An 8,073-nucleotide genomic window follows, 5' to 3' on the forward strand; every position below is an offset into this window, starting at 1 on the left:
GGAAACCCCATTATCTGAATTACAGTGTGTTCATTTTCCTACCATTCTCGAAAATACTTGCTAGGAAAAGTTATTAAAGAAGACACATCTGACTGAATCTTAAATCCTTCATTTATGAAAAGGTAAATGATGTTCACTTAGTGCTCTATACAAAAAAAATAAATAAATAAAATAAAATAAAATAAAAAAATATAAAAATTTGGGGGGAGGAGTCCACTTTTTTTTTTTTTTCTTTCCATTGGAGCTAGACTTTCTGATGTGAGCTACTGACAAGCACTCACTTAATCCCTTCGGGTTATTAGCAATCAAGTCTCCAAATGCAAAGTGCAGCCCAGCACTCTCTGAGGTCAGTAGAGAGACTGCCATTAAATTCAAAAAGGCTTTGAACCAATTAATGCAAAAAATAAGTCACAATATGCTGTCTGCCCTAGGATAGATTTGGATTTGAATTCCTCAGTCTGTGTTTGGAATGAAAAGACCATAGGCTTCCATTACGTGAATGGCTTCCACCAGCACAAAATTCAACAGCAGCAAAGGATTCCTGTGATCTGTTTTCAGGGGACTAAAGAGTCTTAAAGGTTAAATTCTATTCTGGTATGGTCATAAATGATCATATAATATGCAAAGGATATAGCAGGTTTTGTGTATTTCCTAATAATTGCTGTTAAACCGCCTGATCCTAAATGTTCCCTATGTGATTATATCTGCATCTACATCTTCTAAGACTTCATGATGCCTACAGTCGTAGTTAAAGCAGTACATTACCTAAATAGGCATCACATTGCTCACCGCTTAAATTTAGCCATTTCTGGGATAATATCTGGCAAGTAGTTAAAAGGCTACACAAAAATTTAGAGTAGGAAATAAATAGCAGGTCCATTAGAAGAGACAGCACCTCGAACGGCACACTGCCTCCTAGCAACTGGCCTGAGAATTTGTTTAATAATGAGTCAGAAGGAAGGGTCCAATATACACCAACACTGCTTTCCATGGCGCTGCATATTTTTCTTGGAGGATTTCCAGCTAAGCACAGGCTTAGCTCAACCTTGCTCAGCTCAGGAGCAGCGAAGAAGGCATAGGTCATTATGATAGCAATTCAGGATAAATTTGTGAAAATATAATACCTTTCTCTGCTGTTTACCTCAGTCAAATGGCAACACCTCTGACACTGTTTATCTCTGCCTTAACTAAAGTCAAGAACTGATAAAATATTTTCTTTCTCTATTACGTTAGTAATGTTGATGGACTGGGGGACGCAATGAAGGTGCAACAATGCTCCTTCCCAAAACGCCATGTAATAGTTTAGAGAAAAAGATTTCTGAAAGCCATTGCTATGTTACACTAAAAATCAGCAGGTTTAATCAAGACAGGATTGCTTTCAATGATTTTGATATGCAAAATGTATAAAATGAATATAATACGTATTTCTAATTCATTTTTCTTACATTTATTTCCTGTGCCTGTTTCTGTGATCAGATCTTACACTTATCACTGGAATTTCACAGAAAATGCTGTAACAGCATTTAAATATGGAGGTGATGAGTCCCATCAGCAGCTCTTGCTACTGCATAAAGAATAAACATTACTACATACTCTAAACATTATGAAACACAAAATTATAAAACATGATAATAAATGCTGTAATAAACACCGTTCTTTATTTTTAAAATTGTATATACCTTGTACCAAAAATAAAGCAAGAATAATATGCCATATTGGAGCATCATTTACCGTTCTATATTCTTTACAAATCCAAACCTAAGAAATGGTAGAGCATCTGTAATCTGCAGCTTTATTGAGAAGTGAGTACTTGAGAGATCTATGGAATACAGTCAAATCTCCAACTCTGTTATGCAATTGGAAATTTTCACTTGGTCTCCTCACTGCAAAGCACCAACAATGATTGTCCTCTGAATAGAGACTTCTTAGCAGCCGAGAAGACAAAGCTGGATCGTGTATCCTAACCACACCCCACCTCAACACAGGAGTTTCCATATCACAAGTATGTCAGCCACTTCAGTGAGGCTATCTGTGGAGTAATACAGTTCATGTGGTGTGTAAATACAGGATGATATGGACCTCTGTTCAGCTACAGAAAAGAGCCAATCAAATGGAAAACAGGAATCTAATAAACAACCTCCTCAACATTCTCTTTGTGAGGCTTAATACACAATATTCTGGTCCCAGGGGAGGCACCAACTAAACTCTCAAAAGAAATCAGGTTGTTATCACATAGCTTGTTTGTTGTGGCAAGTGAGCAGATGCTAGTCAACAACCAGAATAATAAGGCTTTGATATAATTATCTGATACAGACCTGCACGAGACATAAGGAATGCTGAAAAGGTGGTTTACCACAGATTCAGTCCAGGGATACAAAGAGAAATCTGAGGTTTTTGTTCCAGAGCTCTAGTAAATTCATTGTGCACCATGCATTTGGGGTTGTTTAGACTTACATGACTTACTGTTGGAGTGTTTGTATACATGTTAGTTTATAATGTCACCTTCCATGCTGAAAATATTTTGCAGCAACTGTTTTAACATCATACTGTGTCAACCTTAGTGGGGATCTGGTGGCTTAGGTTCCAGCCAGTCTGCTTTCCTGGAGGGTTTTCTGATTGGAAAGTGTTTCCTGCTTGGAAATGCCCACTACAGTGAAGGTGTAGTTTGAGAACATCCTCTTAGATTACAGGAAACCCCAAAACAGAGCTTTTTCCTAATGGAGCATTCCCTAATGGGAACGCTACAAGGTAGATTTAGCTACACTATTCCTGTCATTGCACTAATGCCTCCTGAAACAGGCATTAGATTTTGGGTGTCTGCTAGTCAAATATTAAACAAAAGAAAAAAGGACATTATTGAAGGTGCAAGTTGCCCAACCAACATTTGAGGCATATTTGGTGATAGTACACTCACATAGGTTAAATTAGGTCTTTAGGTTGGTTCAAGTTCGTAAGAGGAACATTTCAGCTCATATAATTATGCAGGGATCAAAACCAGCTCTTAGTTCTCTGCTGGTTAATGGAATAAATGGCATGAGGCACAAGACTCCAAAGTAAATGGGAACACCAGTATCACAGTGTACATTAGTAAGTTCCTGTAGTCTCTGCATTTGTGGGGGACATTTTGAAGATCAGTTCTCTGACCTCTGTGTCAGAGAATATTCAGGTCAGATACTATTCCCAAAATTGCACTTAAAGTCCTCAGCAAACTGTTGATTATAAACAATGGTCCGAGGAGATATGACTCTCTTTGACTTCATTATAAAGTGAGCAGGTTCGTAGTTTATAGCTGAAGTTTGATCCTGACTAGCAAAAAGATGTAAATGTGAATTACTCTTTAATCTGGTTGGTTCCCCAGCAGCACAATTGTTTTGATCACCTGGCCAAAAGTGGGAGAAGAGTCTCATATACAAAAGTGTGAATTATCTCATATGTTCCTGGAGAAGATTAACACAGAAACAAAGAGAAGCAAACTGTACTTAAAAACTATTTGGTACTACACTTAATAAGTGGTATGCCTTAAAATAGATCCTTGTCATTTTCCATTAATTTTCTTAAATTGGAAACAGCGGACAAAAATTAAAAAAAAAAAAAAAAATAGCCCAAACTAGGCATATAATTTTCCTCAAAGAGGGTGGTTCTGTTCAAACTCGAGAAGCCTGGCACCATTATTGACTGATAGAAAAACATATTGCGTTGGGAGGATGGGTTCCTTAGAACTGTGAAGTATCCACACAACCCTCTGGGCTCATTTGTTTACTTATTTGGATAGTTCTGTTTACGGCCATGCAGCAAAAGCCCTAAATAAAAAGCAACATATGTAGTCAATCGTATACAACATTAAAATCAAACAGATGTATACAAAATACATCTTACAAACTTAATACAAACTTAAACATATATAATCACCTTTACCAAACACAACAAATAACAGGAGATACAATCCAGGCTAGAATTATCTGGCCCAGTTAAATTATAAAGTATAGCAGCTTCAGATTTCTTTAAACTAATTACAAAGGTGATGATATAATATGCCTGTGATGCTGCTGTCAGTAAAGATAGCTTTTGCAATAATAAATATAACTTTCTTGTTCCTCTCTTTCATTTTTTAAATGTGAGGTAGCGAAGAGTAAATAATTTCTCTAGGTAATACACAGCTTGTGGAAAAATTTGGTTTACTTCTCTGATGCTGGCATAACATAATAATAAGTAAATGTTATTATGCAAAGTATGTTGTTAAATTAATTGTTTCTGCCATGAGAAAAAAAAATAAAACCTGCTTAAATGAGAGAAATACTACCCATCCTATTTCTTCAATAACATATGCAATAATATAAAAGGTTTTGATGTGACAAAATGAAGAATAAAAAAACTCACACCTGTGAATACTGGTAAATGTCTAAACAGGAATGCATCTTAAAGGCCCAGATCCCTTAGATTATGGAGACCTTTCCTTAGTTTTATGCTGGTGTCTGCTTTGGGGCTGCACAACAACTGTACTGAATGCCTAGGAAGCTAAAAAGAGTTGCCTTGATTTGTATGGTACCAAGATAGTTTGTCTAGACTGTAAAACCTGCACTAATCTAACTAAACTTACAGCGTTTGCCTAGTTACAAACAGAAAGTCCTTACGAACATGTTCAGAAGGCTGAAACCACGCAAAAGCCAGTTATGTTTGTATCAATAAATTACCATATAAAGCTAAGCTAAAATTTGGTTTGGTCAGAACCCTATCCACTCCAGTAAAACAGTGTGAAGCAAATTACCATCCCCCAGTTAGGTGATCCCTAACTGCTTGAGCAATCCTTGTCAGTAGCATACAAAGTAAATCACTCATGATTTGTTTAAACAAATGCATTTGCTTTGTGTTGAAACATATCAGGGATACATGGTTTCAACTCCTCTCCTGCAGATGTGGCCTAAATCGTAAAAACCCTATAAACCTTGTTAAACCGTCACGATCCTTCCAGCGATTCTGCAGTGTTTGTCATTTGAATACATGGCCTGAGATGCCAACCTCCTACCCAGGTAGGTTTGAGCCAGCTTGAATCTAAGTTTTGTTTTCATCCTGTAAAAGCAAGGAGAGGTTACAGAGTTGTCACTGGGATATGAAGTTTCCAAAATATGAGGCTGCCCATGCATGCTGTCAACAATCAGACGCACGTAAGCATTTAATTTACAATCACGAACAAAGAATATGCCGTGAGGTGCAAAACTGAATCTCTCTCGTGGTTGTGCAAGCTGCTGACAGTTCAGAGGAAATCCAGATGCATTTGCATGGAGTAAACTTCTGTAAACATGTTCTGCACTCCAGCAAAGAAATAAATGTCAAGGTAAGCTTGGCAAGCAACAAAAAAGGATGAGTCATATTTCTCCAGTTTCATTCCAAAGATGCTATCTTTTACCTTCCTCAGTCCTGTAGTCACAAGACTGACAGTGTTTCTGCTCCTTTATGGGAAACAGTATTCAAACACCGCGGGTAAATGATTTAGTGGAGCCCCATACTCATTTTTCACACATACTTTGTTTTCATTACCAAAATCTGGAAGGAATAAGTTTCCATATGCAGCGATCGATGTGAAATTACCTATCTAAAATGTTTATAAGTCACTCCTCATCCATTCTTGTAGCTGATGTATTTACATTGAAATATATAAGATGAAGTCATTTTATGAAAGATCTGTCAAGTAATGTAAAATGCTATTGCAGATTTTGCAAAAGAAACTGAGGTGGCATCCCTAAGACTGGGCTTCCAAGCAGTCATTAGATTAGGGGTGTTTAAGTTCGGATTAACCACGTTGACATGCCTTGGAAACTTATTTTCAAGAGTGCTATGCATTGTAATTTTCAATTAACATCAACAGGGTCTATATACATCTACTGCATCTGAAATTCAGGTCAAGTACTCAGAAATTAAGGAATTGTGAAGGAAAGGCCACTTTGGAAAAGATCTGCACAAGATTACATGTGATGTCTGGGACACAGCCCAGAACTAAACTCTGTCCCATAGTCTCAGACCAGAGAATTAACAGAGTAATTATTGTTCCTGCTAATGCTACTGATTAGCAAGTCCTTTCCTAACACCGACGGTTAAAAGATGAATAAAAAGTACTTTCTGTCTAGCTCATCCCTATTCCCTACAGGTTTGCTAATCTGACTGTGCCTAATTAACATTTTTTTTTTTTCCAGAATGCTTGACTATTTTCACTTTGGTGAACAAAAGTCAGTACATGATACAAATATTATGTATCCTTGAAAATGCAGTGGAAATGTTCTAATGACTTTGTGTTACTCTGCATGATTAGCATTGCAGAACACAGCCATGCTCTTTTTTTTTTCTTTCTTTTTTTTTTTTTTTTTTTTTTTTTTGGTAGATTTCTATCTAACAGAGATAATAAAATCTGGATTATAAAACCATTTGTGATCTGTTGAATTCATCATATTTCTACGCATATCAACTCAAGATGAAATAAGTTTAATATATATAAAGCTCAGCATTTACAAAGGAGTTGGAAGTTAGGCTTTAAGGACTTGATTCGTGCTTACGTACATCGATATGCATGCTGATGCATAGAGAAGACATTTATTTGGGTGCCAGTGAACAACACCATGACTATTTTAAAAAGCAAAGTCACCACATTTTCATTCAGTTCTGCCTAATGTCATTAGCTAAGTGCAAGAAAGAGCAGTATCCAGAAAATCCATTCTGAAACCTTACAACAATTATCTCTAACAAAGCAATAGAAACATTTCTAAGACATGCATCTTCCTGTTATTGTTTTATAAACCTCTCAAAAGCAGGTTTCTGTATTTTTAAGATATTTCTGGTTCCTCTTGGTTATGAAGAAATCAGAAAGAGTTCTTACAGCACTGGCTCTGGAAGCTTAAGTTTTGCCATTTCCAGGCTACAGAAATAAGCACAGATGTGCAGGAGAGAAACACTAAAAGCAAGAGAGATGCAAGGCTGGTTCAGGGAAGCTCTGACCTTATCTGTGTGATGGATTCGTTCAGCTTTGCTTTAACCACATTTAGTGATGTGATTCCCCCAGCTGTGCCGGTGCATATCCCTTGTCACTGGGGTGGCAGGAGTACAGCTGAGGAAGCTATCTGCCCCTCTGTGAGAGCAGCCAAGCAAGATCTTCCTTTACACCCCCTGTCCCAGCTCAGCTCTCACATATCTCTCCCTTTGCATTTCCATGTGTCAATGCTGTCACTTACCTGCTTCCTGCTACTTTCTCATGGTATCTTTATCTTTGTTTTTTCAACATTGGAAGAAAAAGATTAAAGTTAAACCTGTCAAATGATACGCGTAGTCATGCATATTATGCTCTGTAACAACAAGATGTATTTACTGTGCCCTTCCACTGTACCTTTTCCCCTGTTACTGAGCCTCAGATCAGAGTTTCAAGGTGAAATTCATCTCTCCTGAATTCGGACATCAGCCCCTGAGCCAGTCTCTTGTGGGTCTGATGTATGATCATGGAAATAAATAGATGCTTAGAAACATGATTCATCCCCTGTGTTTTAGATCCCTGCGTGATGAAACATGTGCATTTTAAAGACCCTCTTTCTTTCTGCTCATAATAAGGGTAGCCCAGAAGATTAGCTCAACCACAGATAGCCCTGTTTCAGATAGTTACATTTGGTCAGACAGGTCCTAGTAATACTTAGGAGGCTATGTCAATTATTTTGTGTTTTTCTGACTCCCAGAAACTGTGAAATTTCCAATTCTACATGTAGAGTACAGTGGCAAGTTGTTCTGACATAGGACTGCAACACTTTAATTGTCCTACCACATATGGACTGGAAGAAGCCAAAGAGAATTAGAAACTGGGTGACAGATGAACACCACAGTTTCAGCTGTAAGAAAAATGAATATTTAGAATTGGCAGTACTAAATAACCCTTTACTTATGAAGGTTTTTCCATACAATTGCTGTTTGCAAGTGTTCAATTCCTATGTTATAAATAAAATAAAGTTTCAACAAAATCCGAATCAACAGAAAGTGTAACCCCCAAGATGATCTTGTAAAAATACCCTTTTACACTACAGGTTTGGCTTGATGCTTTACGTA

The sequence above is a fragment of the Anas platyrhynchos genome, chromosome 1 (genome assembly GCF_047663525.1).
Source record: "Anas platyrhynchos isolate ZD024472 breed Pekin duck chromosome 1, IASCAAS_PekinDuck_T2T, whole genome shotgun sequence".
Taxonomy (NCBI): domain Eukaryota; kingdom Metazoa; phylum Chordata; class Aves; order Anseriformes; family Anatidae; genus Anas; species Anas platyrhynchos.